General features: G+C 45.8%; 1 protein-coding gene across 1 annotated transcript in view; it reads left to right on the top strand.

The window, feature by feature from the left end:
• echs1 (enoyl CoA hydratase, short chain, 1, mitochondrial) overlaps positions 1 to 23,269 on the top strand; it is a 418,160-nt gene that overhangs the window by 221,028 nt on the left and 173,863 nt on the right. The window lies entirely within an intron of this gene.

Genomic DNA, 23,269 nt, shown 5'->3' with positions numbered 1-23,269 from the left:
GCTGCACTTGGAGGTAACTCCTTGTTTAGTACTATGGATCTAACCTCAGGGTTTTATAACATGCCACTACACGAGGATGACAGAAAGTACTCTGCCTTTACAACACCTATGGGCTTGTATGAGTATAATCGCCTCCCGCAGGGCCTCTGTAATAGTCCTGGGAGCTTCATGCGTATGATGACTAGCATTTTCGGAGACCAGAACTATCTGAGCTTACTGGTTTATCTGGATGATTTATTGGTGTACGCCCCTGATGAGAGGACAGCTCTGGAACGCTTGGAGATGGTGTTCAGTAGACTGCGTGGTCATAACCTGAAATTGGCCCCCAAGAAGTGTTTTTTTCTCCGGAAATCCGTCAAATTCCTCGGCCACATAATTAATGACAACGGTGTGTTGACTGATCCCAGCAAAGTTGAGAGCATCGCAAAGATGACAAGTGCTGACCTGATGGAAGCGGACGGTGTAACCCCCTCACAGAAACGAATCAGATCTTTCTTGGGGATGATCAATTATTACCAGCACTTTGTGCCTAGCTTCTCCGCTATTGCAAAGCCTCTCTTCTCTCTGTTGACGGGCCAGAAGAGAAAAGGGAAGGTGAAACAGTCCAAACAAAGGTCACAAAGCAGGAAGTTGAAGGTTACTGACTGGACCCCCGAAACGGAGCAGGCTTTCCAGAAGCTGAAAACGGCGCTGGTTGAGACGGCTGTCCTGGCTCACCCTGATTTCAGCCGTCCCTTCATGCTGTCAACGGACGCGTCCCTTGATGGCATCGGTGCTGTCCTGTCGCAGATCCAAGAGGGTGAAGACCGAGCGAGGCCAATCGCATTCGCCAGCAAGTCCCTCTCTCTGTCTCAGAGAAATTACCCAGCCCATCGGTTGGAATTCCTAGCCTTGAAGTGGAGTGTCTGTGACAAGTTCAGCCATTGGTTGAAGGGGCATGATTTCACTGTTTGGACGGACAATAATCCATTGACTCATATCATGACGAAGCCCAAGCTGGACTGCTGCGAGCAACGATGGGTGGCTAAGTTAGCGAGCTATAACTTCGACATCAAGTACGTGCCAGGCCCACAGAATGTTGTCGCTGATGCCTTGAGTCGTGTGCCTTTCGTCAAGCAGAGAGTCAGTCACAGATTACTTGAAGAGCCCTACAAGAATCTCCTCTCCGAAGTCCAGGATGTGTCGAGTGCTTCTGTACAGGACGCCTTCCGGTCGTCCAATGATAGTGGTGACACTCCACGCCAGGTAGAGAGTTACGCTCAAAGTGTCCCATCACCTCTGCATGTCCACGCTCAGTCTATGGAGATGGATGAAGTGTCTGTTGTTCTACAGTCATATGACGATCTGTGGGAGGTCGGAGCAAGAACGCGTGCTGTAGCAGTCTTGCACCATTTGCCTCAGTTAGTCCCAGGTGGTCAGGACTCACTTCCTGCTTACAGTGAGAAGGAACTCCGGGATGAACAGCTCAGAGACAGAACTCTCTCTCGAGTCTTGTACTATGTGGAGAGACATCGGAGACCCTCCAGGAGAGAGAGAGATAAGGAATCAGTCACAGTCATGAGGTACCTGAAGCACTGGGAGAAACTTGTTGTGAGCAATGGGATACTCTACAGAGTCTCGAGGGATCAAGTCGTGAAGTCAAAACGCCGCCAGTATGTGGTTCCTGAGTCTAAGAAAGTTGAAGTTCTGAGAGGTGTTCATGACCATGCCGGCCATCAAGGTCAGTTCAGGAGTCTTGGCTTGGCCAGACAGAGGTTCTTCTGGCTCAACCTCGACAGAGACGTAAGAGACTACGTCCGTAACTGCCAGCGGTGTATTGTCAGTAAGACTGTTGAACCTGCTGCGAGGGCGCCTTTGCAGAGTATCACATCAACCAGGCCACTTCAGCTGGTTTGCATTGATTTCTGGTCAGCGGAGGACTCAAGGAACAAGTCAGTTGATGTGTTAGTTGTTACTGACCATTTTACAAGAATGGCCCAGGCATTCCCCTGCAAAGATCAGTCAGCCAAACAGGTGGCGAGAGTTCTATGGGACAAGTTCTTCTGCGTCTTTGGGTTCCCAGAACGTATCCACAGCGACCAGGGAGCTAGCTTCGAGAGTCAACTAGTGAGTGAGCTGCTCAGAGTCTCCGGTGTCAGAAAGTCGCACACAACCCCGTATCACCCGATGGGTAACGGTAGTGTGGAACGTTTCAATAGAACTCTCGGTAACATGATCCGAGCGCTTGAACCAGAGGCAAAAATCAACTGGCCGAGGCGTTTGCAAACTCTGACGTTCATGTACAATAGCACAGCGCATGTCAAGTCAACTGGCTATGCACCTTTCTATCTGATGTTTGGGCGTACTCCTCGTCTCCCTGTCGATATACTCTTCCGGACAGTCCTGAATGATCCAGCTGTGGTCAGCTACGACAAGTATGTGATGTCTCTCACGAAGGATCTGAGAGAAGCTATGGTCATAGCCCAGGAACATGTCATAAAAGAACAGCACCGTCACACAGAGCTCTACAACAGACGAGTAAAAGGGCCCACCATTGACGTCGGAGACCGTGTGCTGTTGGCGAACAAGAGAGAGAGAGGAAAGAGAAAGGTGGCTGATCGTTGGGAGTCTACTGTATACACTGTGGTGGATAGGAACTCTGAGACTCACACATATAGGATACAAGACACTGTCACTGGACGAGAGAAGGTAGTCCACCGTAATCTATTGTTGTTGGTGAACTTTCTGCCGGTGTATGATACGAGTGTGATCTCTGACCCAGTTTCATCCCTGTCTGCTGTTCATACATCAAATGAGCCAAGTGACATGTCTGTATCGGAAGTGGAACAGGATTCCTTGCCTGGGGAAGTGAGTAGAGGAACCGCGTTCGAGTCGGAGAGAGTGGATTCCTGTCCTGGGAGTGAGGGAGGGGAGGTTGAAGACATGGAGTATGGGGGAAGAGCTGTTCGGGAGAGGGATGTTCCCTTGACTGTTCCAGAGCCCAAGGATCCCAAGGGAAGAACCCTGGAGTGGGTCACCCAGTTACCATTCCCTGACCACTCACGGACAGAGGCTACTAACACTGTAGTGTCTTCAGTCTCGTTTGCCCCTCAGAGGGTTCCCGAGCAGATGGCTGAGGAGCAAATGGTAGATCAGTCCATTAACTCTGATTCTAGATTTGTGGTTAGCGCTGATGATTGTACTGATGTTTCTGGTAACACAAATCAGACAGATGATGCTAGTGACACACAGCGTACTGACACTTTAGCTTCTGTCACACAGTGTGAACATCCTAGTACAGTCACACAGGTCAAGTCCAAGTTTGGTCGCCTTATCAAACCAGTTGACAGATTGATTTATACTATGTCAGGACAAGACATTATCCAAGACACTAAGTCAAACATTCGAGCTGTTTGCAGGTCAGTGTTCCAGGCTTCCCACAGTTAGATAAGCCGAAGCTCAGTTCAGTGCATGTATACACTGTGCACACTGACATCCTATGACATATAGGTTTGTTCGTTATTCTGATTGTTTCATAAGAGGTTGTGGCCTCTTGAAGGCTAGTAATACACAGTGAAAATAGGGTCTTGTGGGGTGTAGAACGCATCCTACCGCCAGTAGTTGGTTGGAGAGGTAGTTTACCTCTCTTTCCACTTCATCCTTATAGGATACTTTTCAAGTTGGCTGTCCTGTCCTTTGGCGGCCCTATGTAATAGTGTAAAAAGTAAAAAGTAGTATTTAAATGTATAGTTGCTGCTCAAGGTTGGCGAAATTCAGGGGAGGTGGGTGTAACAGAGTTGGGAATGTATGTTTAGCTGTGGTGAATGTAGATGAGTTTCGCCGTGCTTTGAGCAGCCCTGGTTGTTGTTGGAGCCCCCCTTTGGAGTTTGGGTGTACTGCAGGTCTGCACGTTCGTTTGTCCTTCTCTTGTTGCCGTACTTGCGGTGGTGCGTCAGAAAATGGCCGCCAGCTTAATGGGTATGTGCGCATGTAAAACGCTCCTCGTGTTTTGTTGTTTGTATGGAGAATCTTGTAATGTAGGGTGAAAATGTTGGTGTAGTACTGTGCTGTTTGTTTTTACATGTATTGTGATGTATTGTGATGATGTGAAACAGAACATTTATTGTATGTTGTTTTGAACGTGCAGATTCACAAGCAGACCAGAGAAGAATTGTGTTCTATATGTCTTCTCTGCAGGTATGTCGCTCCACATGTTGTTTGTAATTGTTATTTGTAATGTTTGAGGGAAGTTTGTGTTCTTTCTGTGAACAAACTGTCCTGATGTGAAATGTACATAGACGGTGGACCGAGAAAATGGCCGCCAGCTTAATGGATTCACAAGCAGACCAGAGAAGAATTGTGTTCTATATGTCTTCTCTGCAGGTCAAATAAAAGGATTGATTGAAAGAAGTTTGGCTGTTTGACTATCGTTACACTAACACACACACACACACACTGCACCGTCACTGACGGGCTAACACACACACTGCACCATCACTGACGGGCTAACACACACACTGCACCGTCACTGACGGGCTAACACACACACACACACTGCACCGTCACTGACGGGCTAACACACACACACTGCACCGTCACTGACGGGCTAACACACACACACTGCACCGTCACTGACGGGCTGAACGAGACGTTCAAAATAATCAAGAATAAATACTAAGTGCAGCGCGCGGCCGTCACTGCCGCTCAAACTTTCCATACAGTGTGTGTGTGTGTGTTGTGGTCGCTCGTATCTGTGGACTGTTTAGCTCTAGCCACCCGCACAGCTCCAGTGAGAAGGGAGCAAAGGTTTTTCGATGCGTGTGGACATCTTATATAGGCGGAGGGTCCCGTCCCTCGTGACACAAGCGTCGCCTGGGCCAGCCAATGGGCTGGCGCAGTGTAATTCAGTTTCTGATGAGGTCACGCAGGGGGCGTTCCCCATAGTGAGATACGAAAAAAATACTATGAAAGAGAACTGAAGGCACTACAACTAGAAATCAGACAGTAACTCGTTTTTTTCTACAATGCTGAATGCTGCTGTTTAAATTGTTTTAACTTGAAACAGTTGGTCACTGAGTAGTGAGTAACAGACTCAGTGAGTACTGTTTTTGTTGCTGGAATAAAGGCTGGCAGTCTTTAATAGCCAAATGTTGTGGACTATACTGGGGAAGTATTTGTTATTATTCAGGAGTAAAACAATAAATACAAATATCGGATTGATATCGGTATCGCAGATACCTGAAGCCCAGGTATCGGTAGTGAAAAAATGGGATCGGGACATCCCTACCTAATTTCATCCAATACAGGCCTTTCAATATCTTATTGATAATCACAACCTAGAGAAACAAGATTTCTACAGGTATTTACAACTGAGGCATTACTACTTCTATAAGAATATAAAGAATAATGAGGTTTCTGAAATGAGTCTCGTCAACATTTTTATTGTTGCGTATAAGGGCAACACCCACAAGAAACTGGTGTCAAGTATTATACAGAATATACAGTCCACCAAGAATCACTCCACCTTATATGTTAGGGATAAGTGGGAGAAGGAAGCAAACATAGTCCTAACTGAGGAAGAATGGTTGAACATATGTAAAATACAATCCACCACCTCTAGCTCTGGACAATGGAGAGAATTTTCATGGAAGAACATTATTAGGTTTTATATTACCCCACGAAGAAAATACTTACAGAATGGTACACCGGGAACTGGGAATTGCTGGAGAGAGTGCAACAATTCAATGGCTCATTTCTATCACATTTTTTGGGAATGCAGGGGTGCTGGCCCAAAAAGGTGACACAATTATTTTCACTGAAAACGACGGAAATTATCATTGCGCGGCGGCCAGGCACCTTCCTATGATGCATGCTATAATTTTTCTATACAAGCTCTGTTCAAGGGACACATATAAAGCCTGTCAGTGTTATTCAGACCTATGAAGCAGCGGTAACAATAATGAAAACCCATCTATTACAATTAGAAGAAAGATTTATTTTGTAAATATATTTTGTTTGTTTTTGTTTTTGTTTTTTGGGTTTGTCACTTAAAACATTTATTCCCACATACATGAAACCACACATCAATCCCAAAAAAGAAAAGTCGCTTTGGATAAAGGCATCTGTTAAATGCCCAAAAATGTAAATGTCTCATGAGACTTGTTAACCAAGGGCAGTGTGGTGAGTGGGAATGTAACGATGGACATATGTGCTGAGAGAACATTCCACAACAAACAGTATCAAAACTAAACTTCAAAATGGGAATTTCTTAACAAGGTTCCCATACGTAGGGACGTCTAGAGCTCCATGAGGGCTTTTATTTCATTAATGCGTGACGCCTTCTTGTCGGTGGGGTTCTTGGAGCCGAAAGCCTTGTCCACCAGATCCTGCTTCTGCCTCTGAATCTTCACCATGTTCTCCTCCACAGAGTCCTTCACGATGAACTTGGTGATGAAGACTTCTCTCTTCTGGCCCAGGCGGTGACAGCGATCCACACACTGGTCCTCTGCTGCAGGGTTCCACGCTGGATCCATGAGGAAAACACGGGAGGCGGCTGTCAGGTTGAGACCCACCCCGCCAGCTTTGAGTGACAGCAGCATGATCGTGGGGCCGTCAGGAGCGGGGCTCTGGAACTCCTGGATGACCTGGGGCCGCCTCTTCTTTTTTTTTCTTCTTTTTTTTTTTTCAAAGATTCAAACATTTTTACAATATAATTGAACACATTTTTTCTTGTTTTCCCGCCCCCTTGTATCCCCCCCCCACCCACCCACCATTGTGCGGCAACGCCCAACAACAACACAACAAAAATATAATAATAATAAGACAAAACACACATGCCTACATACACACACACACACACACACACACACACACACAATAATACATTCATTAGGGATGCGCTATGATATTAACAGCAATTCACATCACCGTGCATCCCTACAAGAAACACTGTCCATCAAACAATAGTACCTGAAGCTGCCCTTCTTGCCATAAAATCTATATGTGGTTGCCATATTTTTACAAAGTCCTGACTCTTATGTCTTATATTATAGTATATTTTATCTAATGGAATGTAGCTAGAGATTTCATTTAACCAATGTGATATTGTAGGAGAGTAATCGGATTTCCAATGGATTGCAATACACTTCTTTGCAGCAATCAAAGCAAGATCAATATATATTTTTTGAAATTCATTCCAAGGATCCATATTGATTGTGCCTAAAAGACACAAGCGAGATGATTTTGCAATGTGAATATTTAAACATAATGCTATCGTGTCAATTACAAAGTTCCAAAATGTTAACAACAAATTACATGACCAAAACATATGGTAAAAGTCCCCTTTCTGTTTTTTGCAGCGCCAGCACAAAAAGGACATTTCATTATTCATTTTATAAAGTTTTGCAGGTGTATAATAAGTTCTATGCAAAATTTTAAAAAGAAGGAGTTTGTGCCTCATATTGTAAGAACATTTATGAACTTTAAGACAAAAGAAAGACCAGTCCTCTTTACTTATATCCATGTCTAAATCCTTTTCCCATTTACACCTCGTAGCATCTGTACTTGTAGACAAGCATTCAAGCAGAGATAAATAAACTTGAGAAATACATTTAGAACTTTGAACCTCCTTATTGATAAGGCCTTCTATTTTGGAGGGCTTGGGTTCTTCAAGAGTGCCTTGAGTTGTCTGTATCATATGGCAGATTTGAAAAATTCGAAATAAATGTGTGGAAGATAAATTATATTTTGACTTTAACTGAAGGAAAGAAACAAATGTACCACTGTCGTAAAGATGTGTTATTTCCCTTATCCCCTTGTCGTACCAAGACTTGAAGGTGTCATCATTAAAACAAGATGTAAAATTGGGGTTTCTCCAGATAGGAGTATAGGGCGAAAGGTGTTCCTTGTGACCCATACGTTTATGGGAGTTCTTCCATATTAGTAAACTGTTAATAATAATAGGATTATTTGTGATTTTTTTAACCTGTTGTAAACCAATATAAGGCAGGTATCTCAGTTCATATGGAAGAATGTCATAAGATTCCAGTCTTGACCATGCGCTAGATGAGCTAGAGAACCACTGCCTAATCTGGGTAAGTTGGGCAGCCAGAAAGTAAATGTTAAGGTTCGGTAGGTTTAAGCCACCATCATTATATGGAAGTTGTAAAACTTGTTGGCTAATCGTTGGTGACTTACTCTCCCAAATGAAAGAGGAGAAGATGCTCTGTAAATATATTTTGAACATTTATTTTTGAACAAATAAAACCAATTCTGATGAAGTCCATCCCACCAAGCACATCACTTGTGCTTTTTTGCCTTCTTTGCCTGTACCAGCACTTCCAGTGCTTTTTTTTCTTTTTTGAGCAGCCATGTGCCTCACTGTGGCTTGCCTGTCATCCTCCACTGCAGTCTTCCTGCTTTGTGCAGCACTGGTTGTTGGCTGGCAACCAAACTCTTCCTGCCTCCCTTTTGTCTTCAACAGGGCCTGTTGTCTGCAAGCCTTGTCTTTTGAGCCTGCAGTGTGGATGTTCCTGCATAGGACCTTGTCTACCTTTGAGAACTTGACATCCTCTCTCCTGAACATCTGTATTGCTGTCTGACCCCTGGACCTGAGGGCATACTTGGTTGTCTGGATTGGTTGTCCCTAAAGGTGTCCATGCTCATTCTGGTGCTTTTGCAGTCAATAATATCTCCCATGGCACTGAACGATGACTCCACCATTGGTCCTTGGAAAATGGAGAGCGCTGCTCGAACCACATGGTTGAGGCCTGGGTACCTTCCAGTGTCAATGACATTTGCCCACCAGTTAACCATGTTGTCCCCATCAGTGTACAGGGGAAGGGTGGAATTTGTGCTGAATTTGACAACTTCCAGTGGCACGTCAAATTGGGGTGTGGCACCAAGTGGCTCATCATCCCTGCCAGCCACTTCAGGAGGATGCCCGTCTCTGAGTGTCCCCTCACCAATGGGTCCAAGGCAGACAGTGACTGCAGGGTCCTGCTGTCCAGTGGCAGCTTTTTCTGCATATAGGCTGCTGTCGACATGTATGCAGTCTTCGCTGTTTCGAGAAACTGCAGCACACTCTGTAAAACATTAAAACGATTGCAATTAAATCATTTTACCTGGAGAAATGTATAAATGTTTGATTTGCCGTTTTTAATACATTTACTAACCTGATTACGTGGATTTCCTGCCTTCAGTTTGTCCGCCACCTGTCCGACATACAGCTCACAGAGAGGCAGCATTTTGTCGTTGAAATCCAACTCCATGATATTCTTTGGGGTGGTATGCAGATTCTCAGCCTTGATAAAGCACCCCATGAAGGTTTTCACAACTTCAAGCTGCTTGTCATGCAGCTTGTGGACAAGGGTTTGGCTGCCCTGTGAATAATGGCATTATTATAAAATGCTACAACAATTCTATTACCATACACAGACATGCAGTTGAGGGTCTGTTTATATCACAATCTAACTGATGAGAGCATACAAGGATAGGCCTATTTAGTTTATCTATCAGAGATTGATAATTCACTAATTCATTAGTGTGAAAACACACACCTGGAACACCGTAACATACTCCTTCATGATGGGAAGGACGCCGAGGTAAATGCTCAGCTGGAGGTCTGTGTTGCGACTCTCAAACCAGAGCTTCTTCCACACCCTTTCTTTCCTGTCCTTCCCAACTTGCGTCATTCCTGGAAGAGAGAGATTAAATACAATATGTATTTTGGGCTAGTACATACAGTATACAAGAGGATTAATCACATAAGATTGTTGGCGGCTGAGGCTCCCCTTTACAATATTAGATTAATTTAAAGAATTTTTTGGGGGGTCCTGGTGGAAAAATTGTATCCTGGCCTTTGCCCGCTCACCAACACTGTGGTCCTTGTATATCTCCACTATATCACTGTGGATCTTGTATATCTCCAATTTTGCCGGCATTGTGGATGTGGTGGCAGGAATCTCCATCAACATCTAGGAGGTTCTGACAGTACTTGGACCTTATCCTGGTCTCCAGCCCGGACTTACTCCCTCGCATGACGTTGCAGGAGTCCATCATCATGCTAACCATGTTAGTAAATGGAATTGTGTGTTCCTTGAAAAAGGTCACTAGGGCCTTTTCCAGATGTTCAGCAGTGCCCTTTAGTACTTCAATGGAGCCAAGGTGCTCGACGACCACATGCTTCAGCTCCTGATTAAAGTAACCAACAAGGATTGACAGCACCTTCTTATTGGAGCTTGATGTGCTCTTATCCAGGTTGATGGAGAAAGGGCTTGACTGAATGCTCTCAAACGTCCTCTCTGAGAAGGTGTACATTGATTGCAGCTTGGCAAGAGCTTGTAGTAGATCTCAAACTTCTCCCGCGGGTCCTGGGGCGCATGCCCAAAGACGAACCAGTGCAGCTTGGCACTGATGCTCCACGCCTCTGAGTGTAGCTTGTCAAACACCACGGGCGTCTTGATGGTCAGTGACAGCTGATACATGGGCATCTTGATGGCCAGTGACAGCTGATACATGGGCATCTTGATGGTCAGTGACAGCTGATACATGGGCATCTTGATGGTCAGTGACAGCTGATACATGGGCATCTTGATGGTCAGTGACAGCTGATACATGGGCATCTTGGTGCTGCGGCCACAGTCGGGGATGAGCCGGTGCTTGGGGTGCAGCTTGCCAGGCCCCACCCGGGAGTCAAAGTCCAGCAGGGCCTTGTTGAGCTGTGCCACCTTTCGTCCTCCTGGGCGAGGGAGAACAGGTCCACCTGGTCGCCTTTGGACTCCAGCATGGCCTCCAGCTCTTCCTTGCCTTTACAGATCATAATAAATAAATAAAAAAGTGTCTGCTGAATGTCAGAAATGTAAATATAAATCTCAGATCAAATCTGAATTGGGTATCAGAGTATTCTAATGGGCATCAGGGGCCTCGTTTATAAAGCTTGCAAAAAAACAAGCAAAAAACTACTTTGTAAAAACAAAACGTGTGATGCATGATAAATCTACAACCCAAATCTGATGTTTTACATGAAGACCAATTTAATAAGTAATATGTCCTGAGCATCATGTCCTCTCAGTATTTATTCTATCTATCTCTGATGGCTAAAATGTTTTTTTTCCAAATCCAAAAGTGCTATTATCAAGAGGATGTACTGTTGAAGGAGACCTGGGAGGAAGGTAGGAGATGGCTGATCATGCAGACAGTCGGCAGCTGAGGGCAGTGGTCATGTTCAGCCACATACGCAGAGAGTGACTGTTTCTGCGCGATGAGGCTTTCAATCATGTAGTGGTGTGTGTTCTAGTGGTGGAATGTTCAAAACTCCACACTTGGCAGTTGGGAATTTCATGTAGTGGTGTGTGTTCTAGTGGTGGAATGTTCAAAACTCCACACTTGGCAGTTGGGAATTTCCATTTCAAACCCATTTTCGACAACTTTTAAGGTACACAAAACATACAGATGTACATCTGGTTCCCAGGATTACTACGGTGTGACTTTCTAAGCTGTGACATTTATACGTTTTGAGACAGAGCTGGCTGAAGCTAATATCTATATTAACTTTTTTATCGATCGGTACACCTGAAGTCGGAGCTGTCAACTTCAATGCGTTGCACACCCTATTGCACGCGCTCCTGGGACACCTCCAAATCAAACATATTACCACGAACTGGAGAGAGGAGGATGCCCCACCACAGGAGCGTCACACCATGGAGGACAAACTGCGGCAGATAGAAAGGCAGATCGCCTCCCTGGAGAAGCTTCCCAGCGGCACGGATCTGTTGAGCCGCACCGGCCCCACCACCACGCCGGTCAGCGACATGTGGCAGCTGATGCAGCTCCGACGCAAAGCTCAGGCCAATGAGGACGGCGTGTTGGACCACGACAATCCTCGATTTGGAGATAATGAGGTGAGGGCTTTGTGTGATGTCCTACATATGAATGGACAAGAGGCCCACCTTGGGTTCACTGAATACAAAGCAAGTGGAGGAAGAACCATTCCTAAGAGGATGAATAAGTTGCTCATGGCAGTTGACACACTGTCTGCAAGCAATGCTGACTGTGAACGGGGGTTCAGCACAATGAACAACATCATAACTGAGTATAGGAGCAAACTGACAACAAGAAATGCAGCAAATCTCCTCTTCATCAGCTCTGTGGGACCTCCATGCAGACAGTGGGATCCACTGCCTTATGTGAAGACTTGGCTAGGCAAAGGAAGAAGAGCAGCCCACTCAACAAGTTGCATGACTCGCCAATACACAGAAGACAAGGATAACTACTTCAGCCCTCTGTGGAAAATGTGGAAAAGTGTTTAGGTGTTCCCACTTTCCCAGGGACCTAGATCCAGCTAGTAGTTTACAACCAGCTGGTAGCTAGTGATAACAATTATTCAGACTCTTCTGAACCTAAAACGGATGACAGTAATAAAGAATGGATGGAAATGAATGAACCTCAGTTATTGGGAAGAAACACTTGAGTTAACCCAGTTTGTGTTTAAAAAAAATCTGTTCAAAAAGGAGACTTGAAGAGACACATGATAGTTCACACAGGAGAGAAACAATTTAATTGTTCAGTGTGTGGTAAATGTTTTGCTCAAAAAGGAGAGTTGCAATCACACATGATAGTCCACATAGGAGAGTCTATGTTGTAGAGTCTGAGTTATGAGGCTGTTATAATGTTTAAATAAATAATTTAAACATTATATTATTATTATTGTCAAGTGTTTCTAATTTCAACACCAACACCACGATGTGTGTGTTCAGGGATGCATGAAGCTGGTGGCGGGAGAACAATATGAAACCATGAAGGTTGGGGTAGCAGCCTATAGTTCCTGTAAGAAACTCAAACCACTTTCACCCCTGGGGGGGGGGGGGGGGGGGTAACCATGCCACGGTCCATGCCACCCCCCCAAGGCAGCAAACCTAGGGGAAACACTGAGTTCCAATGCGATATGTGGTCTGTGGTCAAAGCACATTGCCTTGTAGGCTCTCCGCCATTAACCTACCTGCCTCCATATAGGCTGCCTCTGCCTTGATGCTTAGCAACCGGAGACGCTGTGAGTCACAATATGCGATTTCGTAATAGACGGATACCTCCTCCAATCATAACAGAGAACTGAAGGTCCTGTCATTGTTACGTCCAATAAGGTTCCACGGTAGGCGTGGGAGAGAAGCACCAAACTTTAAACACTAAGGAAGGTTACTGGTGGCACTGCAATTACACAAACAGGAGATTGAGTAGCCACGAATAGGTTTTTAAACAGTATTTTTAGAGATGTTTTTTTATTGACGGACAATAACTTCGGGGCTGAGGGCTGTTCTAAAAAAAGAACAGTCATGTCAGCAGACATCAGCATGTCTGACTTGGTGAACCTGTCGATCGGTACACCTGAAGTCGGAGCTGTCAACTTCAATGCGTTGCACACCCTATTGCACGCGCTCCTGGGACACCTCCAAATCAAACATATTACCACGAACTGGAGAGAGGAGGATGCCCCACCACAGGAGCGTCACACCATGGAGGACAAACTGCGGCAGATAGAAAGGCAGATCGCCTCCCTGGAGAAGCTTCCCAGCGGCACGGATCTGTTGAGCCGCACCGGCCCCACCACCACGCCGGTCAGCGACATGTGGCAGCTGATGCAGCTCCGACGCAAAGCTCAGGCCAATGAGGACGGCGTGTTGGACCACGACAATCCTCGATTTGGAGATAATGAGGTGAGGGCTTTGTGTGATGTCCTACATATGAATGGACAAGAGGCCCACCTTGGGTTCACTGAATACAAAGCAAGTGGAGGAAGAACCATTCCTAAGAGGATGAAGAAGTTGCTCATGGCAGTTGACACACTGTCTGCAAGCAATGCTGACTGTGAACGGGGGTTCAGCACAATGAACAACATCATAACTGAGTATAGGAGCAAACTGACAACAAGAAATGCAGCAAATCTCCTCTTCATCAGCTCTGTGGGACCTCCATGCAGACAGTGGGATCCACTGCCTTATGTGAAGACTTGGCTAGGCAAAGGAAGAAGAGCAGCCCACTCAACAAGTTGCATGACTCGCCAATACACAGAAGACAAGGATAACTACTTCAGCCCTCTGTGGAAAATGTGGAAAAGTGTTTAGGTGTTCCCACTTTCCCAGGGACCTAGATCCAGCTAGTAGTTTACAACCAGCTGGTAGCTAGTGATAACAATTATTCAGACTCGTCTGAACCTAAAACGGATGACAATAATAAAGAATGGATGGAAATGAATGAACCTCAGTTATTGGGAAGAAACACTTGAGTTAACCCAGTTTGTGTTTAAAAAAAATCTGTTCAAAAAGGAGACTTGAAGAGACACATGATAGTTCACACAGAGAGAAACAATTTAATTGTTCAGTGTGTGGTAAATGTTTTGCTCAAAAAGGAGAGTTGCAATCACACATGATAGTCCACATAGGAGAGTCTATGTTGTAGAGTCTGAGTTATGAGGCTGTTATAATGTTTAAATAAATAATTTAAACATTATATTATTATTATTGTCAAGTGTTTCTAATTTCAACACCAACACCACGATGTGTGTGTTCAGGGATGCATGAAGCTGGTGGCGGGAGGAGAACAATATGAAACCATGAAGGTTGGGGTAGCAGCCTATAGTTCCTGTAAGAAACTCAAACCACTTTCACCCCTGGGGGGGGGGGGGTAACCATGCCACGGTCCATGCCACCCCCCCAAGGCAGCAAACCTAGGGGAAACACTGAGTTCCAATGCGATATGTGGTCTGTGGTCAAAGCACATTGCCTTGTAGGCTCTCCGCCATTAACCTACCTGCCTCCATATAGGCTGCCTCTGCCTTGATGCTTAGCAACCGGAGACGCTGTGAGTCACAATATGCGATTTCGTAATAGACGGATACCTCCTCCAATCATAACAGAGAACTGAAGGTCCTGTCACTGTTACGTCCAATAAGGTTCCACGGTAGGCGTGGGAGAGAAGCACCCAACTTTAAACACTAAGGAAGGTTACTGGTGGCACTGCAATTACACAAACAGGAGATTGAGTAGCCACGAATAGGTTTTTAAACAGTATTTTTAGAGATGTTTTTTTATTGACGGACAATAACTTCGGGGCTGAGGGCTGTTCTAAAAAAAGAACAGTCATGTCAGCAGACATCAGCATGTCTGACTTGGTGAACCTGTCGATCGGTACACCTGAAGTCGGAGCTGTCAACTTCAATGCGTTGCACACCCTATTGCACGCGCTCCTGGGACACCTCCAAATCAAACATATTACCATGAACTGGAGAGAGGAGGATGCCCCACCACAGGAGCGTCACACCATGGAGGACAAACTGCGGCAGATAGAAAGGCAGATCGCCTCCCTGGAGAAGCTTCCCAGCGGCACGGATCTGTTGAGCCGCACCGGCCCCACCACCACGCCGGTCAGCGACATGTGGCAGCTGATGCAGCTCCGACGCAAAGCTCAGGCCAATGAGGACGGCGTGTTGGACCACGACAATCCTCGATTTGGAGATAATGAGGTGAGGGCTTTGTGTGATGTCCTACATATGAATGGACAAGAGGCCCACCTTGGGTTCACTGAATACAAAGCAAGTGGAGGAAGAACCATTCCTAAGAGGATGAAGAAGTTGCTCATGGCAGTTGACACACTGTCTGCAAGCAATGCTGACTGTGAACGGGGGTTCAGCACAATGAACAACATCATAACTGAGTATAGGAGCAAACTGACAACAAGAAATGCAGCAAATCTCCTCTTCATCAGCTCTGTGGGACCTCCATGCAGACAGTGGGATCCACTGCCTTATGTGAAGACTTGGCTAGGCAAAGGAAGAAGAGCAGCCCACTCAACAAGTTGCATGACTCGCCAATACACAGAAGACAAGGATAACTACTTCAGCCCTCTGTGGAAAATGTGGAAAAGTGTTTAGGTGTTCCCACTTTCCCAGGGACCTAGATCCAGCTAGTAGTTTACAACCAGCTGGTAGCTAGTGATAACAATTATTCAGACTCGTCTGAACCTAAAACGGATGACAATAATAAAGAATGGATGGAAATGAATGAACCTCAGTTATTGGGAAGAAACACTTGAGTTAACCCAGTTTGTGTTTAAAAAAAATCTGTTCAAAAAGGAGACTTGAAGAGACACATGATAGTTCACACAGAGAGAAACAATTTAATTGTTCAGTGTGTGGTAAATGTTTTGCTCAAAAAGGAGAGTTGCAATCACACATGATAGTCCACATAGGAGAGTCTATGTTGTAGAGTCTGAGTTATGAGGCTGTTATAATGTTTAAATAAATAATTTAAACATTATATTATTATTATTGTCAAGTGTTTCTAATTTCAACACCAACACCACGATGTGTGTGTTCAGGGATGCATGAAGCTGGTGGCGGGAGGAGAACAATATGAAACCATGAAGGTTGGGGTAGCAGCCTATAGTTCCTGTAAGAAACTCAAACCACTTTCACCCCTGGGGGGGGGGGGGTAACCATGCCACGGTCCATGCCACCCCCCCAAGGCAGCAAACCTAGGGGAAACACTGAGTTCCAATGCGATATGTGGTCTGTGGTCAAAGCACATTGCCTTGTAGGCTCTCCGCCATTAACCTACCTGCCTCCATATAGGCTGCCTCTGCCTTGATGCTTAGCAACCGGAGACGCTGTGAGTCACAATATGCGATTTCGTAATGGACGGATACCTCCTCCAATCATAACAGAGAACTGAAGGTCCTGTCATTGTTACGTCCAATAAGGTTCCACGGTAGGCGTGGGAGAGAAGCACCAAACTTTAAACACTAAGGAAGGTTACTGGTGGCACTGCAATTACACAAACAGGAGATTGAGTAGCCACGAATAGGTTTTTAAACAGTATTTTTAGAGATGTTTTTTTATTGACGGACAATAACTTCGGGGCTGAGGGCTGTTCTAAAAAAAGAACAGTCATGTCAGCAGACATCAGCTTGTCTGACTTGGTGAACCTGTCGATCTGTACACCAGAAGTCGGAGCTGTCAACTTCAATGCGTTGCACACCCTATTGCACGCGCTCCTGGGACACCTCCAAATCAAACATATTACCACGAACTGGAGAGAGGAGGATGCCCCACCACAGGAGCGTCACACCATGGAGGACAAACTGCGGCAGATAGAAAGGCAGATCGCCTCCCTGGAGAAGCTTCCCAGCGGCACGGATCTGTTGAGCCGCACCGGCCCCACCACCACGCCGGTCAGCGACATGTGGCAGCTGATGCAGCTCCGACGCAAAGCTCAGGCCAATGAGGACGGCGTGTTGGACCACGACAATCCTCGATTTGGAGATAATGAGGTGAGGGCTTTGTGTGATGTCCTACATATGAATGGACAAGAGGCCCACCTTGGGTTCACTGAATACAAAGCAAGTGGAGGAAGAACCATTCCTAAGAGGATGAAGAAGTTGCTCATGGCAGTTGACACACTGTCTGCAAGCAATGCTGACTGTGAACGGGGGTTCAGCACAATGAACAACATCATAACTGAGTATAGGAGCAAACTGACAACAAGAAATGCAGCAAATCTCCTCTTCATCAGCTCTGTGGGACCTCCATGCAGACAGTGGGATCCACTGCCTTATGTGAAGACTTGGCTAGGCAAAGGAAGAAGAGCAGCCCACTCAACAAGTTGCATGACTCGCCAATACACAGAAGACAAGGATAACTACTTCAGCCCTCTGTGGAAAATGTGGAAAAGTGTTTAGGTGTTCCCACTTTCCCAGGGACCTAGATCCAGCTAGTAGTTTACAACCAGCTGGTAGCTAGTGATAACAATTATTCAGACTCGTCTGAACCTAAAACGGATGACAATAATAAAGAATGGATGGAAATGAATGAACCTCAGTTATTGGGAAGAAACACTTGAGTTAACCCAGTTTGTGTTTAAAAAAAATCTGTTCAAAAAGGAGACTTGAAGAGACACATGATAGTTCACACAGAGAGAAACAATTTAATTGTTCAGTGTGTGGTAAATGTTTTGCTCAAAAAGGAGAGTTGCAATCACACATGATAGTCCACATAGGAGAGTCTATGTTGTAGAGTCTGAGTTATGAGGCTGTTATAATGTTTAAATAAATAATTTAAACATTATATTATTATTATTGTCAAGTGTTTCTAATTTCAACACCAACACCACGATGTGTGTGTTCAGGGATGCATGAAGCTGGTGGCGGGAGGAGAACAATATGAAACCATGAAGGTTGGGGTAGCAGCCTATAGTTCCTGTAAGAAACTCAAACCACTTTCACCCCTGGGGGGGGGGGGTAACCATGCCACGGTCCATGCCACCCCCCCAAGGCAGCAAACCTAGGGGAAACACTGAGTTCCAATGCGATATGTGGTCTGTGGTCAAAGCACATTGCCTTGTAGGCTCTCCGCCATTAACCTACCTGCCTCCATATAGGCTGCCTCTGCCTTGATGCTTAGCAACCGGAGACGCTGTGAGTCACAATATGCGATTTCGTAATAGACGGATACCTCCTCCAATCATAACAGAGAACTGAAGGTCCTGTCACTGTTACGTCCAATAAGGTTCCACGGTAGGCGTGGGAGAGAAGCACCCAACTTTAAACACTAAGGAAGGTTACTGGTGGCACTGCAATTACACAAACAGGAGATTGAGTAGCCACGAATAGGTTTTTAAACAGTATTTTTAGAGATGTTTTTTTATTGACGGACAATAACTTCGGGGCTGAGGGCTGTTCTAAAAAAAGAACAGTCATGTCAGCAGACATCAGCATGTCTGACTTGGTGAACCTGTCGATCGGTACACCTGAAGTCGGAGCTGTCAACTTCAATGCGTTGCACACCCTATTGCACGCGCTCCTGGGACACCTCCAAATCAAACATATTACCATGAACTGGAGAGAGGAGGATGCCCCACCACAGGAGCGTCACACCATGGAGGACAAACTGCGGCAGATAGAAAGGCAGATCGCCTCCCTGGAGAAGCTTCCCAGCGGCACGGATCTGTTGAGCCGCACCGGCCCCACCACCACGCCGGTCAGCGACATGTGGCAGCTGATGCAGCTCCGACGCAAAGCTCAGGCCAATGAGGACGGCGTGTTGGACCACGACAATCCTCGATTTGGAGATAATGAGGTGAGGGCTTTGTGTGATGTCCTACATATGAATGGACAAGAGGCCCACCTTGGGTTCACTGAATACAAAGCAAGTGGAGGAAGAACCATTCCTAAGAGGATGAAGAAGTTGCTCATGGCAGTTGACACACTGTCTGCAAGCAATGCTGACTGTGAACGGGGGTTCAGCACAATGAACAACATCATAACTGAGTATAGGAGCAAACTGACAACAAGAAATGCAGCAAATCTCCTCTTCATCAGCTCTGTGGGACCTCCATGCAGACAGTGGGATCCACTGCCTTATGTGAAGACTTGGCTAGGCAAAGGAAGAAGAGCAGCCCACTCAACAAGTTGCATGACTCGCCAATACACAGAAGACAAGGATAACTACTTCAGCCCTCTGTGGAAAATGTGGAAAAGTGTTTAGGTGTTCCCACTTTCCCAGGGACCTAGATCCAGCTAGTAGTTTACAACCAGCTGGTAGCTAGTGATAACAATTATTCAGACTCTTCTGAACCTAAAACGGATGACAGTAATAAAGAATGGATGGAAATGAATGAACCTCAGTTATTGGGAAGAAACACTTGAGTTAACCCAGTTTGTGTTTAAAAAAAATCTGTTCAAAAAGGAGACTTGAAGAGACACATGATAGTTCACACAGGAGAGAAACAATTTAATTGTTCAGTGTGTGGTAAATGTTTTGCTCAAAAAGGAGAGTTGCAATCACACATGATAGTCCACATAGGAGAGTCTATGTTGTAGAGTCTGAGTTATGAGGCTGTTATAATGTTTAAATAAATAATTTAAACATTATATTATTATTATTGTCAAGTGTTTCTAATTTCAACACCAACACCACGATGTGTGTGTTCAGGGATGCATGAAGCTGGTGGCGGGAGGAGAACAATATGAAACCATGAAGGTTGGGGTAGCAGCCTATAGTTCCTGTAAGAAACTCAAACCACTTTCACCCCTGGGGGGGGGGGGGGGTAACCATGCCACGGTCCATGCCACCCCCCCAAGGCAGCAAACCTAGGGGAAACACTGAGTTCCAATGTGATATGTGGTCTGTGGTCAAAGCACATTGCCTTGTAGGCTCTCCGCCATTAACCTACCTGCCTCCATATAGGCTGCCTCTGCCTTGATGCTTAGCAACCGGAGACGCTGTGAGTCACAATATGCGATTTCGTAATGGACGGATACCTCCTCCAATCATAACAGAGAACTGAAGGTCCTGTCATTGTTACGTCCAATAAGGTTCCACGGTAGGCGTGGGAGAGAAGCACCAAACTTTAAACACTAAGGAAGGTTACTGGTGGCACTGCAATTACACAAACAGGAGATTGAGTAGCCACGAATAGGTTTTTAAACAGTATTTTTAGAGATGTTTTTTTATTGACGGACAATAACTTCGGGGCTGAGGGCTGTTCTAAAAAAAGAACAGTCATGTCAGCAGACATCAGCTTGTCTGACTTGGTGAACCTGTCGATCTGTACACCAGAAGTCGGAGCTGTCAACTTCAATGCGTTGCACACCCTATTGCACGCGCTCCTGGGACACCTCCAAATCAAACATATTACCACGAACTGGAGAGAGGAGGATGCCCCACCACAGGAGCGTCACACCATGGAGGACAAACTGCGGCAGATAGAAAGGCAGATCGCCTCCCTGGAGAAGCTTCCCAGCGGCACGGATCTGTTGAGCCGCACCGGCCCCACCACCACGCCGGTCAGCGACATGTGGCAGCTGATGCAGCTCCGACGCAAAGCTCAGGCCAATGAGGACGGCGTGTTGGACCACGACAATCCTCGATTTGGAGATAATGAGGTGAGGGCTTTGTGTGATGTCCTACATATGAATGGACAAGAGGCCCACCTTGGGTTCACTGAATACAAAGCAAGTGGAGGAAGAACCATTCCTAAGAGGATGAAGAAGTTGCTCATGGCAGTTGACACACTGTCTGCAAGCAATGCTGACTGTGAACGGGGGTTCAGCACAATGAACAACATCATAACTGAGTATAGGAGCAAACTGACAACAAGAAATGCAGCAAATCTCCTCTTCATCAGCTCTGTGGGACCTCCATGCAGACAGTGGGATCCACTGCCTTATGTGAAGACTTGGCTAGGCAAAGGAAGAAGAGCAGCCCACTCAACAAGTTGCATGACTCGCCAATACACAGAAGACAAGGATAACTACTTCAGCCCTCTGTGGAAAATGTGGAAAAGTGTTTAGGTGTTCCCACTTTCCCAGGGACCTAGATCCAGCTAGTAGTTTACAACCAGCTGGTAGCTAGTGATAACAATTATTCAGACTCTTCTGAACCTAAAACGGATGACAGTAATAAAGAATGGATGGAAATGAATGAACCTCAGTTATTGGGAAGAAACACTTGAGTTAACCCAGTTTGTGTTTAAAAAAAATCTGTTCAAAAAGGAGACTTGAAGAGACACATGATAGTTCACACAGGAGAGAAACAATTTAATTGTTCAGTGTGTGGTAAATGTTTTGCTCAAAAAGGAGAGTTGCAATCACACATGATAGTCCACATAGGAGAGTCTATGTTGTAGAGTCTGAGTTATGAGGCTGTTATAATGTTTAAATAAATAATTTAAACATTATATTATTATTATTGTCAAGTGTTTCTAATTTCAACACCAACACCACGATGTGTGTGTTCAGGGATGCATGAAGCTGGTGGCGGGAGGAGAACAATATGAAACCATGAAGGTTGGGGTAGCAGCCTATAGTTCCTGTAAGAAACTCAAACCACTTTCACCCCCTGGGGGGGGGGGGGGGGTAACCATGCCACGGTCCATGCCACCCCCCCAAGGCAGCAAACCTAGGGGAAACACTGAGTTCCAATGCGATATGTGGTCTGTGGTCAAAGCACATTGCCTTGTAGGCTCTCCGCCATGAACCTACCTGCCTCCATATAGGCTGCCTCTGCCTTGATGCTTAGCAACCGGAGACGCTGTGAGTCACAATATGCGATTTCGTAATGGACGGATACCTCCTCCAATCATAACAGAGAACTGAAGGTCCTGTCATTGTTACGTCCAATAAGGTTCCACGGTAGGCGTGGGAGAGAAGCACCAAACTTTAAACACTAAGGAAGGTTACTGGTGGCACTGCAATTACACAAACAGGAGATTGAGTAGCCACGAATAGGTTTTTAAACAGTATTTTTAGAGATGTTTTTTTATTGACGGACAATAACTTCGGGGCTGAGGGCTGTTCTAAAAAAAGAACAGTCATGTCAGCAGACATCAGCATGTCTGACTTGGTGAACCTGTCGATCGGTACACCTGAAGTCGGAGCTGTCAACTTCAATGCGTTGCACACCCTATTGCACGCGCTCCTGGGACACCTCCAAATCAAACATATTACCACGAACTGGAGAGAGGAGGATGCCCCACCACAGGAGCGTCACACCATGGAGGACAAACTGCGGCAGATAGAAAGGCAGATCGCCTCCCTGGAGAAGCTTCCCAGCGGCACGGATCTGTTGAGCCGCACCGGCCCCACCACCACGCCGGTCAGCGACATGTGGCAGCTGATGCAGCTCCGACGCAAAGCTCAGGCCAATGAGGACGGCGTGTTGGACCACGACAATCCTCGATTTGGAGATAATGAGGTGAGGGCTTTGTGTGATGTCCTACATATGAATGGACAAGAGGCCCACCTTGGGTTCACTGAATACAAAGCAAGTGGAGGAAGAACCATTCCTAAGAGGATGAAGAAGTTGCTCATGGCAGTTGACACACTGTCTGCAAGCAATGCTGACTGTGAACGGGGGTTCAGCACAATGAACAACATCATAACTGAGTATAGGAGCAAACTGACAACAAGAAATGCAGCAAATCTCCTCTTCATCAGCTCTGTGGGACCTCCATGCAGACAGTGGGATCCACTGCCTTATGTGAAGACTTGGCTAGGCAAAGGAAGAAGAGCAGCCCACTCAACAAGTTGCATGACTCGCCAATACACAGAAGACAAGGATAACTACTTCAGCCCTCTGTGGAAAATGTGGAAAAGTGTTTAGGTGTTCCCACTTTCCCAGGGACCTAGATCCAGCTAGTAGTTTACAACCAGCTGGTAGCTAGTGATAACAATTATTCAGACTCTTCTGAACCTAAAACGGATGACAGTAATAAAGAATGGATGGAAATGAATGAACCTCAGT

The sequence above is a fragment of the Nansenia antarctica genome (assembly GCF_963989245.1).
Source record: "Nansenia antarctica genome assembly, chromosome: 1".
NCBI lineage: Eukaryota > Metazoa > Chordata > Actinopteri > Argentiniformes > Microstomatidae > Nansenia > Nansenia antarctica.
The sequence above is the reverse complement of the archived record's forward strand: the minus strand, read 5'-3'. Positions and strand labels throughout refer to the sequence as shown.